This window comes from Alnus glutinosa, chromosome 10 (genome assembly GCF_958979055.1).
Source record: "Alnus glutinosa chromosome 10, dhAlnGlut1.1, whole genome shotgun sequence".
Classification (NCBI taxonomy): Eukaryota; Viridiplantae; Streptophyta; class Magnoliopsida; order Fagales; family Betulaceae; genus Alnus; species Alnus glutinosa.
Window position 1 is genome coordinate 16278314 of NC_084895.1, and position 18341 is coordinate 16296654.

At 35.4% G+C, this 18341-nt stretch overlaps 1 protein-coding gene across 3 annotated transcripts in view; it reads right to left on the bottom strand.

The window, feature by feature from the left end:
* LOC133878894 (putative disease resistance protein RGA4) overlaps window positions 1-18341 on the bottom strand; it is a 90631-nt gene that overhangs the window by 42879 nt on the left and 29411 nt on the right. The window lies entirely within an intron of this gene.

The following is an 18341-nucleotide window of genomic DNA, read 5'->3' on the forward strand; positions in this document are numbered from 1 at the left end:
GAACATAAATCACATAGCAATAACTGAAACACACAACACTATAACATTTTGCAAGTTCTTCAATCATAAATTTTCAACATGTTAATTAAGTTAGTTAAGCATGGAAAACATTCCTTTTTGTGCATTAGACATTGAAGGCCATGTCAGCATCGCTCCTCTCTGAAGGTAAGTTGCGCGGGAAAAAGGAAATTTGATTCTAATCGGCGCGTGTCGGCGCGTCGTCGTCGGAATCAATTCTGATCTTCGGAGGATCGCTTCAGAGCAGGTTTTTTCTTTCAATTGTGTTGTTGTTGAATGTTTTTCTTCGTTGATTGTGGTGTTTGATGTTGGCGACGAGAGTTGGGTATGGCGAAAAAACCTAACAGGGGTAGAGGTCGGGGACGGGGTAATTCGAAGGTTACAGTAGGGAGTACTGCTTCTGGTGTCTCAGGGGCTAGTTGCTCTGTACCGATTGATAATAATCATGTTACAAATTCTGCAAGTGCGATGCTTGAGGTTCATAGTCCGCATTTTGTACCTATTGTCCCTTGTGAGGTTGATCTCTTAGGTGATCTTCCTATTGATAAGGTTGATTTTGCTGATGAATTGAATGTGTCAGAGGCTGATATTGAGGATCCTATTGTTGATCCCAAGGAGGTTCTGATGTTAATATCGATTCAAGTGATGATTGGAGAAGACTATTCAAATTGAATAATGCTTTAGGTAACTTGGCTTACTTTGCTCCCCAAAAATTTGGCGATAGAATTCTGGTTTCTCCTCCTGAACAGGCTGTTGAGGAAGGGGTTGATAAAGCCATGTGTTCCAAATATAGCCTTCAAGGTGTTATAAGATTCTGTTAAGCCTTAGTGACTGAGTGGGTTAAGTTGGGCCAGCAATATCAACTGGGCCCTGGTTCGGGTATAGGCCCATTTGCCTAGGGGATGATAATTTCCCTAACAGGTGGAATACCCTTGGCTACCTCCGAAGTGCTCCCTGTGTGGTGGATTTGGGCATGCGGTATATGCTTGCTCAAAGAAGGAGACGAAGAAATGGGTTCCCAAGACCCATATACCTACGGCTGTTCAGCGAAAAAGCCTAGGGGCTATTCAAAAGCCTAGAACTTTGTCCACTCATCAGGCTGCTCCTGGTGGTAGTGGTGTGAATACTAGGAAACCTGTGCAGACTCCTAGTAAAATTGTGAAACCTATCAGTCGGTCTTCGGCCACCCAAGCCCCTTCAGATAAAGTTAAGGCTCTTGGTTTATCCAATTCCTTTTCTCATATTGGTTTGGAAGATACTGCTGAGGAAGAGTTTACCCTTCGATCTCTTGTTACTTTCCTTGATGTCTTTGAGAAGGCATTATCTTCTAAGGACAGGGGCAAAGCGAAGGTTGGTGAAGATGAGGTGCGTGGTTTCTCTCCCACTCTTGGGGTATGAAGGTTCTTGTGTGGAATATAAGGGGTTTGAATAAACCCCTTAAACAACAGGAGATCAAGAGGAGCATCAGGAGTAAACATGTTGCAATTATTTGTCTTTTAGAAACCAGGGTTAAGGAAGATAATGTTTTGAGGATTAATGATTATATTTGTCCTAGTTGGATGATGGTTCACAATTATGACTCCCATCCTTTGGGTCGTATCTGGATCTGTTGGGACCCAGTTATTGTGTCCATGGATATTGTTTCTTCTACTGAACAAGTTCTTACTTGTAAGGTAACTGAGACAAAAGAGTCTATGTCCTGGATTATGGCTGCTGCTTATGGTGCTAATCAGGGGTTAGCTCGGAAGCAAATGATGCGGGAATCGGTGCATGTGAGGGCCTCTATTGAAGATCTCCCTTGGATTATAGCTGGAGACTTTAATGTCATCCGGTATCCGCAAGAGTCTAGTGGTTCCCATCACACTGGATATGAAAAGGATTTTGTGGAGTGCATCAAGGACATTGAGGTGGAAGATCTTGCTTTTACAGGCTGCTTCCATACTTGGACTAATAAACAGGAAGGGATGGCCTTTGTTTCTAAGAAGCTAGATAGGGTCCTTTCTAACATGGAATGGCTGAGGTCTTTTCCTAACACCACAGTGGAGTTTCTTGAGAGATGGGTTTCAGATCATTCCCCTGCTCTTGTAACCATTCAGTAGTTTATTAGCTTTGGTCCTAAGCCCTTCAAGTTCTTCAACTTTTGGGCTGATCGTGGGAGTTTCTGGATTGGGTAGATGTTGGTTGGAAGATCGAGGTTGAAGGGTATGCTATGAACAAGTTGTATTCTCGGCTTAAGGCTATCAAATCTATTCTTAAAATTAAGAATGCTGAAGTCTTTGGTGGTTTAGGGATAAAGGTAGAAAGGGCTAGGCAGGATCTTGCTTTAGCTCAGAGAGAGTTTTTAAACTCTTGTGGTTGTAGGGAGTGGTATCTAAAGGAAAAGGAATGTATGCATCAATTCCTTTCTCTTATGACAGCTGAAAAGAACTTCATTAAACAAAGTCATGAATTCAGTGGCTTAATCTTGGGGACAGCAACTTTGCTTTTTCCATAAGATTGTTAAAGCTCGTAATGCTTCCAATCTTGTGAAAATTTTGAAGGATGACCAAGGGAATTCTATATCGGATCCAAAGCTCATTAAGGAGATGGCTATTGACTTCTACAGGAACCTTCTTGGTTGCTCTACTCACGTGTTCTCCAAAACTCAAGCTGATAGAGTTGCACAACTCATTCAGCGACAGTTTTCTGCTTATTTCATTGAAGGTATGGGAGCTGCTGTTTCTAGAGATGAAGTTCGTAGAACTATTTTTTCTATGAAGCCTAGAAAAGCTCCCGGCCCTGATGACTTCTCTGTAGGGTTTTTCCATAAGGCATGGCCTATAGTAGGTGATGGGGTTACTGATGCAGTTTTGGAATTCTTCTCTTCAAGTATTCTCCTTAAGGAAGTTAATTCCACCATCATTACTCTTGTGCCTAAGAAACGTAACCCGTCTGTCATGGGTGACTATAGACCTATATCCTATTGCAATCTTGTCTACAAGACTATCACGAAGATTCTTGCTAATCGTTTACTGCCGGGGCTTCCTGATATAATTAGCAATAACCAAGGGGCCTTCATTCCAAAGAGAAGCATCGCAGAAAATATTCTGCTGGCCCAGGAAATTGTGCATGATTATCATAAAAGTAAGGGGACTTCTAGATGTACTTTAAAGATTGATCTAATGAAAGCTTATGATTCAGTAAGTTGGGATTTTATCCTCCACTGCTTGGTTTGTTTTGGTGCCCCAAAGAAGTATGTTTCTTGGGTTCGAGCATGTATTACTTCTTTTTCAGTGGCTCTTAATGGTTCCTTAGTGGGTTATATTAAAGGCAAGAAAGGTTTGAGACAGGGTGACCCGCTCTCACCCTACTTTTTTGTGCTTGCTATGGAGATATTGTCCATGCTACTTACGGAAGCTTCTTCTAACCCTGAGAGGTTTAGATTTCATCCTAAGTGTAGCAAGCTGAAATTAACTCATCTGTGCTTTGCAGATGATCTACTCATCTTCTCTAAAGCTGATTTGGGGTCTATTCAAACTGTCCAAGATGTGCTTGCTGAGTTTGAAGTTTTATCCGGCCTCAAAGCTAATCCTGTCAAAAGTGCTTTATTTTGTGCTGGAATTCATAGAAATGATAAGCTAGCTCTCTTAGAGGTCCTACAGATGCCTGAAGGGTCTTTGCCGGTCCGGTATTTGGGAGTTCGCTTGATTACTAAAAGACTCTCGGTTATGGATTGTGATGCTTTGGTGGCCAAGATTGCGGGTCGTATCGATTCTTGGTTGGTTCGGCATTTGTCTTTTGCAGGGAGACTTCAGCTAATCTCTTCTATTCTCTTTAGTCTTCAAGTTTTTTGGGCTAGAGTGTTCATTCTCCCTAAGAAAGTGATTCGACTCATTGAACAGAAATTCAACAGATTTTTGTGGAGTGGGAAGGATACCAAAGCTAAAGCTAAGGTTGCTTGGGACAAAGTCTGCTTTCCAAAATCTGAGGGGGGTCTTGGGCTTAGGAAACTTGATGTTTGGAATTGTGCTGCCATGCTTAACCATATATGGAACCTGTTTTCTCAAGCCGGTTCTTTATGGGTTGCATGGGTCCAGCAAAATTGGTTGAAGGGGAAGAGTTTCTGGCATATTCCTTTTTCGAACACTTGTTCTTGGAGTTGGAAAAAGATTCTCAAGCTCCGGGATGTAGCTAAGGAGTTTCTGAGCTTTAAAGTTGGGAAAGGTCGTGATATATCTCTTTGGTTTGATGCTTGGCACCCGGCTGGTAGGCTTGTTGATACTTACAGATTTCAGATAGTTTATGATTCCGGGATTGGCATTGAAGCCCGAATGAGAGAGACGCCAATTTTGGAATACGTAAAAAACTTCAAAGTTAGGAGGCTCTTAAGACCTTGCCATTGCATCCCCTCCTCAACATTGGCTAGCTCAAGCTTAGGACAATCATCAAGTTCCAGGTCTTGAAGGGCAGCTAGATGTTGTATACCTGAGGAGAGAGAATTTAATCTATTGTATCTCCGTATACTTAAAGACTTGAGAGAAGTGAGCTTCTTCAACCCCTCCTCTGGCAGCGTTTCTAGATCCTCAATGGAATCCAGATCTATAGACTTCAATTTTGAGAAAGGAGTTGATGAAGAGGAGGTTGTTGCTGTTTGTTAAAGTATTGATTAAATGATTAAATTTATCTCTTCCTATCAGCTTAAACTTTTAGGACAAGTGGTGGTTTAACATGGTATCAGAGCCAAAGGTCCTAAGTTCAAACCTTGACTCCGTCATTTTACCTCCCATTTCAATCAAATATTCCACGTGTTGAGCCTCATCTATTAAGAGGAAGTCCGAGCCCACACGTGAGGGGGAGTGTTAAAGTATTGATTAAGTGATTAAATTTACCTCTTTCTATTAGCTTAAGCTTTTAGGACAAGTGCTGGTTTAACACTGTTGGCATTGGGCTTTGCAGTGCTCCCATGTTCATCAACATTGTCTATTGTAGTGGCTTCCAGCTAGCTTTGTAAAGGTACAACTTTGCTTCAAGATGTGGAAACGTTGGCATGGAAGTCAACATAGGACAATCAAAGATCACTAATTCTTAGAGACAAGGAAAGGAAGGGAGTAAAGGATGCTCTGTACCACTATTGACGTCCACAGAAGAATCCCTCCTCCACCACCCCATGAGATTAGGGCAATTTCTGAGGTAGATTGTCTTGAGAGATGGGAAAAAAGAAGAAGAGAACTCATTGCTGACACCACAGTCTGATATGTACTCCATAGCATCCATTTGGTGAAGCTCAAGAACTTTGAGAGAAGGCAATTGACTCAATGGTGGCAGTATTGGCATTTCGTACACTTTATTAATCGAAATGTAGTGACAAAAGCCAATTTGGAAGCCTTGAACCCCAATTGCCATGTAAAAAAAGCTCTTTCAGATGTTGATGCGGTTGGAGGACTTTCAATAACATCTCATCATCAACATTAATGTTTGAAGCATTAACACCTCCTTCAGTACTCCACCATAAATCCAAAGAATGAAGATGTAGTTTCTCTTTTAAAATTGCTTCCTTACATTCTGACGCAGCATCTTTTTCATGTCTCAGATTTTGAATACTTAAGTATCTTCTCAGATTATTTAGTCCCTTTGTTCTTTTAACCCATTGCTATACGGAGAGAAAGGGTCCTTGTGGACCACACAGTTTGATAACGTTCGAAGATTAGTGAGTAGCCCCAATCCATGTGGCATATAAGTCAACCGTTCACACCACCCTATATCAAGATGTCTGAGATTGACTAATTGTTTCATGTCTCTCGGCAATTCTTCAAGATGAGAACAAACTGAGAGATTTAGTGTCTGCAAATTCTGCAACTTGGATATAAAATTGGATAGCTTCTTGACTTCTTGCTATGATAAAGATCAAGATATCTTAAATGTAAGATATTATTCCCTTATGTGGCCTTTATATCACATTTTACGGTGTTTGCTATGTTTATTATTTTTTTTAATAAACATATACGGTATTATGATTATTTCTATTAATTTAGATTACCGTAAATATGGAATCGGTATTATGGTTATTTCTATTAATTTAGATTATCGTAAATATGGAATCGGTTAATTTATTTTAAAAATCAATAAACAATATTGTTTCCTTGATGGAGGGAAACAATACGGTGTTTACCATTTGAGGGTCCCTAACCTAGCCTATAAATAGAGTGCCTGTGTACACCATCAGTACAGCCATCAAGCAATAGGCATAGGTTAGAAGACACCTCATAATTTTGTTCTTAGAAGTTTTGGAGGAGTGCTTGAGCAACAATGGCCGGAGGTATGCCTAAAACTGTTCTATTTAATTTTCCGCTGCGCATGTTAGGTTAAAGAAATAATTGTTATTTAATTATTTCTAACATGTGCTATCAGAGCCATCCTCTGTGCTATTTTGCTTAGCGATTATTTTGTGAATATTTGTTGTTCACGTATTGTTTGTGAAAACCCATAAATTTGATATAACTATTTTTTGTTTTATCACTATTCTATGTATTGTGATATACTGCCTAATTTTGAGTTGTTGTAATCTTGATATGGGTATTTTCATAAAGGGGTGGCAGCTAGGGTTCCATTTTTAGGGTTTTCAACCCATCTGGAACATTACGGGTCGGGTTGGTTGGTGACTGGGTAGGGTTTCGACCCATTAAAGTTTTTGGGTTGGATATATTTTCAGGTAGGGTTTTTTAAAACCCATGCAGTTTTGGGCCATTTAAGTGGGCTGACCTAGTTTGGGCCAGCACTATAATTTAAGTGGGTTGACCCAATTGCCCAAATACAGTAGCCCATTTGGAGTCTTGTGACCCAGAAGCCCACCCAATATAGTAGCCCATTACAGTAGCATTTAAATAAAATAAAAGATTTGGCTCATATGGGGTTCGAACTTGGGACCTTCATGTCCATAAAGTAACAAGCTTCAAACCATTGAGCTAAGCCTAGTTTTATGCTTTCACATTAAAGTTTTATTCCCTTTATTATTTACAGTACTGTGTATTAAAATTATTGTTTATTTAATACATGAATTGAGGAATATATTTTTAATTGTTGAATTTATATTGTTTAAATATAAATTGCATGATGCCTAGACCTAAGAATAATTAACAATACCATATATACTGGTGTGTTTACAGTAATATCTAAGAATGCAATGTCGGGGAAAGTTCTGGCAAGGAAAGTCTTGGGATTTAAGTGTGTCCAGTGTGACCCCCCTCACTTTCCTGGGAGCTCATCTGCTTGCACTTTGGAAAATGCTGTTTACCCCATTTAAGTATTGGTTTGTTATATTCCTGGGGCTATTAAGGGGGCATCTATAAAGTTGTTAGATGTTAATGAAGTAGCAATTATCATGATAATTTTGGGAGAGCCACAGCATCCCAATTTTGAATGACAATTGCATCAAGATTACACACACACGTAATTATCATAATAATTATGGGAGAGCCAAAGCATCCCATTTTTGTATGATAATTACATCAGGATCACACGCATGAACCTCATAAAGATTTATTAGATGTTCATGAATTACAGCGTGATTATTATGATTTTGGGAGAGCCAAAGCATCCTAATTTTGTAATAATTGCATAAGGATCGTACACATGAACTTCATATAGAAAAATTAACATCGTATTGTAATTAACTCATAAATTTAATTACCTATCCCCAAAGGGAAGTTTTTATTTTTATGACTTAATTAGAATGAGATAACAAATTTAGTATTAAAAGTAAAATTTCTTTCGGTTGCCCAAAGGTACGAAGAATTTTATTTATTAATATTTAAATTTATTAGTCTTATCAATAAAGAGTAAATTTCATGCGTGATGCAACCTTTGCCCAAAGGTAGGTTGAAATTTACTATTTAAATTGGCATTGGCTAATTTAAAATAAAGTTACTTCATAGCATTAAAGTATTTTTATTTTTATATTCTTGGTCATTGCAGCTATTCGTATTACTCTACTTTTGGTAGTTTTATATTCCAATACTTTAAGGTAATATTTTTTCTGATTGAAAAATATTAATATGCTTTTTTATTTGGGGTGTTAAAAATTTTGGTGCTCCGTGTGGACAAACCACCTACTCCCGCGGAATTAAGTACGCCACGTGAGATTATTAAGCATGAACGGTGGGAGTGATTTAATCACTTAAGTTAGATGTTCATGAAATCTCATGTCACTAAAGTCATCAGGGATTTATTCCTGAATGTTTTAGAGCCAAAGTTTTATAAAGGTTGTTTATGAACATTTAGTAAGTTCAAACAAAACTTGGCCAGAACCCTAATAGAAAAAAGCTTTAAAGACAAACCTCTAACAGTTTCTAAAGTGTTTATAATCTCATTATGGGAATGAAGGAAATTATAGCTTAGCCTAAGTCTATAAAGATTGAGATTTTTTGAGTCATTATTGGTCTATTTCATTTTTGAATTCTCTCTTCTAAGTGTAGAATTTTATCTTTTACTACACATAAGGATAAATGGTTAGTAAGTGAACTTCTAACCATGTGTGTTCAAGAGAATCTATAAAGTGTTCACATGATTACTCATGTTAAGGGAAAGACCGATAAATGCAATCATGCCTAACACTTAAAGCATGAGAATAAGGTGCTAATAAAGTATTATGGCAATCAAGATACCTATTTCTCATGCAATAAGGAAAATTAAGGGCATATAAAGAAAGATTACGTGAAGTATGTGAAATGACTTAAAATAAAGATAATCTCATATATCTAGTATGTCGTGAATCTCTTTTAGTGACTCATTCAAATATGTTGTGGATTGATTATGGTTTAACAATCCACGTTGTCAACACAAATGCAGAATCTTTTTAAAAGTGAATAACACGTGTTTATAATTTGAGGTTGTTGGGATCTATAGGTTAATTTTGAGATTCAGTTATATTTTTTACCTCAAAAATTATTTATATTCCATAATCTTTTAGAAATTCATTTTTCTAGTTTGGCTTGTTAAAAATTTCAATTTTATTTTAAACTTGAAATTTTTCTTAATTTTGGTGGAATATTGGTTGGGGTTTATTTAAAGTCTATTTAAAATTGACCTACATCCTAATTTTTGAAACAAAATTATTTGTTTATTTCTGCATACTGATGTTGACGTAAAGTAGAGTCTTTGAGAATTTAAAAAAATGCTCTTGTTATGGTTTTGGAGATTGAAATATATCTCCATATAGAAAATAAAAGTCAGCAATTTACTGACTTTGGTACTTGTGTGGACTGCATAAGGGAAAGCATACCAACAAGACCACTAGAGGTGCCAAAGAGAGCCTTTTGAGATTCTTGAGATCATGTACATTGAAAGGTGTTGACCTTTTCATACTCATTGCCTAAATGGTCAGAGATATTTTTTATCTCTTTTAGTGATGACCATATAAAGTTTATGTATCTCTATCTTCTAAATATTAAAGCTGGGGTATTGAATGCTTTTAATACCTATAAGGAAGAAGAAGAGAAACAACATGAAGATCATAAGATCTGATATAGGCATAGAGTATTAAGGCAAGTACACACAAAAGGGAAATGATTAGTAATACTAATCTGCTATTACCCTTATAGAGTAAAGCTTTGAAGACCGTTGTGTATATGTTAAACAGTATTCCATCTAAGGTTGTCCATAAGACACCTTTTAAAAGTATGAAATAGATGGAAGCTTAGTTTAAATTATTTACACATATAGGGTTGCCTTGCTAAAGAGGGGATTTATAAATCCTCGTCTAAGGAAATTAGATTCAAGGACAACCAGCGAATCTTTTATAAGCTATCTAGTAAACTTTAAGGGGTTTTAATGTTTTATTATCCTTCATATAAGCCTAGAGTTGTTGATTGTAAAATTTCTAGAGGATGCAGAACCTAATGGGAGTGCTCATTCACACAAATTGGAATTTAAGAAAGCACTAGAGTTGGCCAAATCTCCTCCTCATAGAGGATGATTGATTGTATTCAGGAAAAATCAGATTGATTATCCTGAGCCACAATCAACCAACTCATACAGAACAGGTTCAAAATCTATTCTCCCATTGCGAAATGCAGAGGAAGTAGAATTAAGAAAATCCTATAGAATAAGGAGATCAACAATTCTTAGTGATCATGTTGTATATCTCCCAGAGTTTGATGTTGACATTGGACATAAAGATGATCCAAAATTGTTTTCACATGCTATGAGTGGAGAAAACTCCACATTGAGATTCAGTGCCATGAAGTAAGAGATAAATCCATTGCTCAAAAGTCAAGCTAGACTCGTAGCCAATGGTTTTACTTATAAGGAAGGCATTGATTATCGTGAAACATTCTCTCCAGTGTCTAAGAATGGTTCATCAAGATAATCATAGCATTAGTAGCTCATTTTTTTATCTAGAGCTACATCAAATGGATGCGAAAACAACTTTTCTGAATGAGGATCTTAAAGATGAGGTTTACATGACACAACCTAAACGTTTTATAAAATAACAGTCAGAATACTTGCAAATTAAAGAATTCTATTTATGGGCTGTGATAGATCTCTCACCGGTGATATATTTTTTACAAGGTAATTGTTTTATTGTTTACTGAAAACCTTGTTAATTAGTATATATACCTTAAGGTCAGTGGGAGTACAGTAATCTTTCTAGTTCTATATGTAGATATTGTTTTTGCAAGTGGTGATTTAGGTTTGCTACATAAGGTTCATTTCACAAAACTTTGAAATGAAGGATTTGGGTGAAACCTCTTATGTCTTTTGACATAGAGATTCACATAGACATAAAGAATATTAACATTGTCTCGGAAGGCCTACATTGAAAAAGTTTTGGGAAGATTTAGAATGAAGGATTATGTACCTTCAGTAGCAATTAAGAGGGACTAATTAAATACAGATTAATGTCCCAAAAGGTATTGGAATAAGGGCAGATGAAAAGTTTTTTTTTTAAAGCGTCTGCATTATGCATAACCATATGACTGACAATAAGAATATTGGGTCAATAAAGTGTTGCAAATAAAGTCTTGCGGTATATGCAAGGAACCAAGAAGTACAACTTAACCTAAGGATACCTTTCCATTTGAAGGTGGTTAGTTGTTCAGATTTGAGTTTTGCTGATTGTGTAGATAGTAGAAAGTCTATTTAGGGTATATATATTTTTTATTGAGAGATATATCTTAAATATGCAGTATGCAGACTATGGTTGCTACGTCTACCAAGAAAGCTAAAATTCTAGCGTGCTATGAATTTAGTACACAGGCATGATGGTTGAGACATTTTGTTGAAAGTCTCAATATTGTCGATTTTACAGTTAGACCATAAAGATACTCTGCGGTAATTCTACTATAATCTTCTTTTATAAGAATAAAGAGTAGAAGCAGAAGTAAATCGACATCAAGTATCTCAGTACGAGAGATAACATTAAGAGACATAAAGGGTCTATTGAGCACATAAGTACTGAATTAATGATTGCGGATCCCATGACTTAAAGTTTACCGGTAAAGAAAGAATAAAGTCATGCGGAATATATGAGACTCATTAATTCATTTTCGCTTGGTTTGTCTCTTTTTGTTCTATAGACATAAAGTTATGATAATAAAGATTTTGTGCACATTTGTTATTTTATCCATGAGGATAAATAAAGTTGGACCCGAATGACTTATAGGAAGTTCATTCATAAAGCTTGATTATCCATAAGGTACTGATGTAAGGAGTGTTTTACATTGTGATACATGGAAGGGACAACCTAATTTAATAATAGTTTTACCGCCATGATTCGTGTGAAACATTTCTTATCTGAGTGGGAGGATTCCATAAGTGATTGGCCAAACTAAAGAACCTAATACCATAAGGTCATGTGTCATAAAAGCCAAGTGGGAGAATGTAAGATATTATTCCCTTATGTGGCCTTTATATCACATTTTACGGTGTTTGCTATGTTTATTATTTTTTTAATAAACATATACGGTATTATGATTATTTCTATTAATTTAGATTACCGTAAATATGGAATCGGTATTATGGTTATTTCTATTAATTTAGATTACCGTAAATATGGAATCGGTTAATTGATTTTAAAAATCAATTAACAATATTGTTTCCTTGATGAAGGGAAACAATACGGTGTTTACCATTTGAGGGTCCCTAACCTAGCCTATAAATAGAGTGCATGTGTACACCATCAGTACAGCCATCAAGCAATAGGCATAGGTTAGAAGACACCTCATAATTTTGTTCTTAGAAATTCTGGAGGAGTGCTTGAGCAACAATGGCCGGAGGTATGTCTAAAACTGTTCTATTTAATTTTCCGCTGCGCATGTTAGGTTAAAGAAATAATTGTTATTTAATTATTTTTAACATTAAATGCTTCAACTCAACAATAGAGCTTGGCAATTTTTCAAGATTTTGATAAAATAAGAGATTTAATGTCTGCAAATTCTGCAACTTGGATATAGAATTGGGTAGCTTCTTAAGATTCTTGTTCTCAAAGAGATCAAGATATCTTAAATGCTTCAACTCAACATCAAAGCTTGGTAATTCTTCAAGCTCTTCACAATGTGAGAGGTATAGTGTCTACAAATTCTGCAACCTGGTTATAGAATTGGGTAGCTTTTTGAGATTCTTGTTCCAAGAAAGATCAAGATATCTTAAATGCTTCAACTCCACGATAGAGCTTCACAATTCTTCAAGATCAGAACAAAATGAGAGATTTAGTGTCTGCAAATTCTACAACCTGGTTATAGAATAGGGTAGCTTCTTGAGATTGTAGTTTGAAGAAAGATCAAGATATCTTATTAGCATAAGGGAAATGCTAAAAATACTATAAGTGTACAACAAGTGCACTACCCCAAGACACACTGGGGTAGGAACCACACATTAAGTCTCACCCCAATGTGTCTTGGGGTAGTGCACTTGTTGTGCACTAGTAGTGCATGGATCATTCTCAAAAAAAAAAAAAAAATATTCATTCCCCTTTTTTGGTAACCAAACAATATTTTAGCTATTTTAGCTTAAATGGGGAGATTTATAAGCTATTAGGAGTGTTTCAAGTGATACATAAAAGAAAATTTTTAATTTCTATTGAATTATCTTTTAGATGCATAATGCCACTAATTATTGAAAATAAGTGTCACGAAAATCAAAATCAAAAGTTGGCCTTAATCACTGGCATCCCCTTCGATTATAAAGAACAATGACCGAAATGATCATTAGCCTGACGAAGTTTTTTCTTTTAATTTAATTTAAGTTTTTTGTTTTTTGTTTTGTTTTTTTTTTTTGGGTTTCTTCTGGCGCACTTACTATTCACTAACCACTTTTTTCTTTAAAAATCTCTCGCTCGCTCTCTCTCTCTCTCTTTCTCCTTTCCTTTCCCTCTTGGCCTTTTTGATCCATACCCTGACCAAAAAGAACAAAAGAACAAAAAGTGAAGAAAAGAAGAAAAGGGTGAATTGAAAGATATGAGTGCCGACAAGCATCAAGTGGCATAAATCATGCTATCCAATTCCAAACAAACGATTGCAGTCAATGCCCAAACACCTGCCGCACCACTTGGTAGGATAATGTGAGCAACACAAACTATCGATTATGGGGCCTATGGGCCCACCTGACTTGAACCCCAAATTGCAATTAATTCAAACAAACTTTTCCCTCTTTCGGCCAACAGCGGCACCGTTTTGTAATCATTTTCTCACCCTTTTTTTCACTTCTTAAAACAAAAAACAAAAAAAAAAACAAGAAATCGAAACATAATAACTTTTTTCACTTTTTATATCACACCAATCATTTTTTATTATTGTTCAAATAAAATAAAATAAAAACTTTCTTGGATCAATCAATTGTTTATATTATTCAAACAAAAATTTCATAACACAACCATTTACTAAACGATGCTAACAACGTGATGTAACTGGGCAACACCATGTGATTACCGCCGCTCGCCTTAATGGCAACAACAATTTTCAGGACTCACCCTTCAAGGCAATGGCGTATTTAAGGGGGATGGGAGGGAAGAATGTTGTGATAAAGGTTACTAAGGGATATTGCATGCATTATTTATCTATTTAAAGTGATTATTGTTTTAATTATTTAATTTAGGTGTGGCACTACAGTGCACTTGTTTTAGTAGAGTCTTTGTCGAAGTTTATCTCTAAGTAAGAGTAAGAGTACGAGTCTATCTTCAATTTTTAAATCTACGTCATGTCGTTCACCTATTTAAAGGGTGATCCTTGAATAAAGGGCATGCAAAATGATAAAGTTATTCCAAACTTTAGCGTTTGACAAAGAGGCATAGGATCCTCCAATTTTCTACCGCTAATTCTTTCAAATTAGCGAAATAAGCCGGAGCAAGGAGTTAAATCCAGCTTCTTTCCCGATTAAGAGGCGAATCACACATTCAATTATGCATTCACAGAATAGACTATGTAGCACAAGTTTTATGAGTACCAGCACAAGGTGTTTTAATTTTTGTTTAAAAGAAATCCGAGGACTCATTTAGTCACTTAGTATTATTTTTTTTTTTTGTATGAATATCATGACACTTGATGATGTGGCATTGATATTATGTTGTTAATATGAACGCTGGTGTGTGAAATGAGACACATGTGGCAAATCGTATATATTAACTTTCATAGTATGGACCTATTTGAAATCTTGGCAAAACTTAAAAGATCATATTCTTGAAATTGGAAACCTAAGGTATTTAAAGATTTGTTTTTATAAATTAAGATCAATGTTAGTTTTTTTATCAATATTTATAAAAATTAAGTATTATCAATATTTATAAAAATTAAGTTTTATAAATAGTTGGGAGTTATCTATTTTATCTAATTGTTAGTGTTTATTTAGAAACACTATAATATTAATAAAATCATTGAGTTATTTTATCAGAGGCCAGGTTAGGTTCCTCAAACTACAATCCAATTTGAGTATCATGGTCGGATACGAATTTATAGCCCGATTTGAGAATGTTGGAAATCATAAACATGCTATTCGCAATAACACTAAGATGGACCATGATATGAAGAACATACCATATCATTCTAACTACAATAACATACCTAATATATATAACTGGAAGAGTTATAATCATATATAAAAGACTAGATTTTTAAATGGGGGTCATGGTCTTGCAAAATGAGTGTATTAGTTCAAAGCGTCTCTTCAACGTGCTTGGCCATCAAAAAGCCAGAATCAACTAATTAACTTTCTAATGTTGGGAACGTTGTAGTTCTGACCGATATAAACCCACACAATTAACTCTCCACCATGAGTGAGAAGGTGCTCCTTATGATAACCATACATGTTGCCGATCACATGCACACAAAAAGCCAAAAAAAAAGTTGAAAAATTTGTATAAAGGACTTTGTGAATTAATGAGCTTCCGTACTACTCATATTGGTCGGTTACCCCTTTTAGAAGGCTCAGCATGCCCTGCTCAAGTAATTTAACAACTTGAATTTTTTTTAAATCAATAAATAAAAAACAATCAAATAAATATACGGTTTAAAATAGTCCTCCAGCACCTGGTCATGGTCAGGACCTTCTAATATCAGCATGCGTGTCCGTTATAAAGTGATTGGGGTGGAATTAAAAGTTGGGTTATATATATATATATATATATATTTTGCATGGTTACAACTTACAAGTAAGATATATTTTGCATATTCGATCCCCGCGTCAAGGTCTGGTTTGTTTTTTTTAGTCTTAACAAATTATTCAATTGAAATATCAAACATCATTTTAGTCAATTGAACATTGAAGAAAGAAACAAAAAAAATTGCCCGGTAAAGAAGACAATAAGATCCTTTGACTCGGTCTCCAACAACTCCTCTTTTGACTCAGACCACTTTGTGCGTTATCCTCATGCAGTAACTCAATCAACCCAAAATCATCAACAAACTGAATCTCCATCGGATAATCCAAGAACACCATTATCTGTAAAGACGCCTCCATTTTAAATCTACTTTTTAATTCTCAATTGATCGAGCTTATTATAATTCTAATTGAATCTCCCATCGTTTAATTGAAGAAAAAAGCCCAATTAAGCTTGATTTTAAGTGAGTTTTTTTTTTTTTTTTTTGAAGGGAGATTTTAAGTGAGTTAAACACTGCATAAGCTACTCACAACCCATTAAAGTTGATCCACAAATCAACCCTCCAAATGCACAATATGTCATCTTCATATTACACCAAAACTTAATAATATTAGCTCAGAAAATAAAGAAACACACTTAACAGTAACACAAATACAACTATATGACAAGAAGTGGCCAGAAATTAAGAACTCGATCGGGTTATAACCAGTTACTGCAACACATGTACGGGGCTAATTATTCGGAATTGTTTTTGTTGCCTCTTCCACTCCGGGGCTTGCAGCAGTTTTCTTCCTACTGGCGTCGCGAGGGCAAGACCAGTTCTGGCGAGCTTCGTGATTATGATGGCAACGTTGAACCCCGCGAGTTACGAGGATCCCGCACATGGTGCCCAACACGAAAGTAACACCAGTTCTTAGCGGACTCATCTTGGTGCAAAAGTAGATACAAATTAAGCATAGGGTTGATGGATATATATGTATACTTTTGAAAGGTGTAGAAGGAAGAAGATGAGCCTTGTTGTGGGATTTCTCAGGTGTCGTGGAGCTCAAGCCATTTCTTGATCAGGTCAAGTCTACAACAAGTTAACCTCTTCTCCAAGGGTCAACCCACTTTATTTTTTATTTTTTTTAATTTGTTTGAACTCTTCTGGCGTGGGATCTTCAAAAATTTAAATTTAATATTTGCAGTAGTTTTAAATTCATGACTGAACTTGATTATGGGTCTCGTATCGGGTTTGAAACATGTTAAGACATGAGTATACGATTATATATGTTAACTCTAATTAAGTAGGCCTATATAATTAAACGAGTCAAATATTTTAACCATAACCTGCTAATTTTATATTAAGTTCATGTCGTGTTTGTAGATCGTATAAAAAATTACTAGCCTTAAACTTGAACAAGCTAATTTTCGGTGTTTAATTGCTTACCGGCCTGCACTTAATTCCTAAGTTGCTGTACACTTAATCAATTTGTTTAAAAAAGTAAAAAATCCTAGTGGGTCATATGTTCATCATCATCCATGAATTGTTGATATTTGGAACCGCGCGCGTCCAAACTAGAGTTGATTATTTTGTGTGAAAAACCATGAATTAGACTCTATTTTAGATCACATATGGTCAGTTATGTTGTGTGAAATCTAGATCTAGTTTGCTAAACTTCATATTGAGATGAAATCTTTTTTTCTAACTTTTAAAATTCCTCTCTATCAAGCTGCCACTATAAAGATCATATTATGGATTAACACCGCCGTCCTATATTGAAATGACGAGTAGTCCGCATAAAGACTGTGTAGTTTATAAAGACACTCATGTATAGGTGCTATATAAGTCCCACATTAATTACTTACTATGCGAAATTGAGCTTTATAAATGATTCTAGGAAAGCTCTAAATTGACTAATCCTTTTAAGATGATAGTACAAATGTAACTAGCGTTTTTTTTTTTTTTTTTTTTTTTTGTCGTTACAATGAATATGAGGATATGTATCAATTCAAATCCCTTCTAACAATGAAGAGATTGTCCATGATAGTTTTGCCATGTGAGTTTAATTAGTTATTTGTTAGAAAAATGCTATTTTTTTTGTTATCTGTAGTCTATCTCTCATTCTTGTATTTTTTTTTTTTTTTTTCTTCTTTTTAAAAAAAATAAAAAAATAAAAAAATAAAAAATCATTGAATCAATATGACCCAATTTATAAGTACTACAAACTATACAAACGATGTGAATTAACTACACAAACATTTTTGTTTTTCTTATCTTGAATGACAGCAAATGTATTGCAACTCTAACAACACAAATGTCTGTTGTTTTAGCAATTCAATTCGCTCAATCTTCCACTCTTTTTAATTATTTTCATTAGCACAAGAACTATAATAAAGAAAATTTTCAAAAGAAGTGGAAGAGTAAGCCATGGTGATTATAATGAGATCGATCCAATAATTTTCCTTTATCTGCTCTATAGCTTTAAGAACCAAATACTTCTAAAGAATCGTATCCTGTAGAGCTGTCCGTACAACTTATTAGGTCAGTTTGTTAGAGCGTTTGAAGGCATTATTCGCACTTCGTTCGACTTGGGAGAGCTGGATGCATGTTTAAAGTTTTATTTCAAAACCAACCAATTTGAGATTTGGCTCATTAAAAATAGGCTTGGCCCAAAAACAACTCGTTTGGTCATGTGCGTTGCTTTTTTTCTTTTTCTTTTTTTTTTTGAAATACCCCCACTTTTGACACTTAAAATGCCTAAATTACCACTTTACA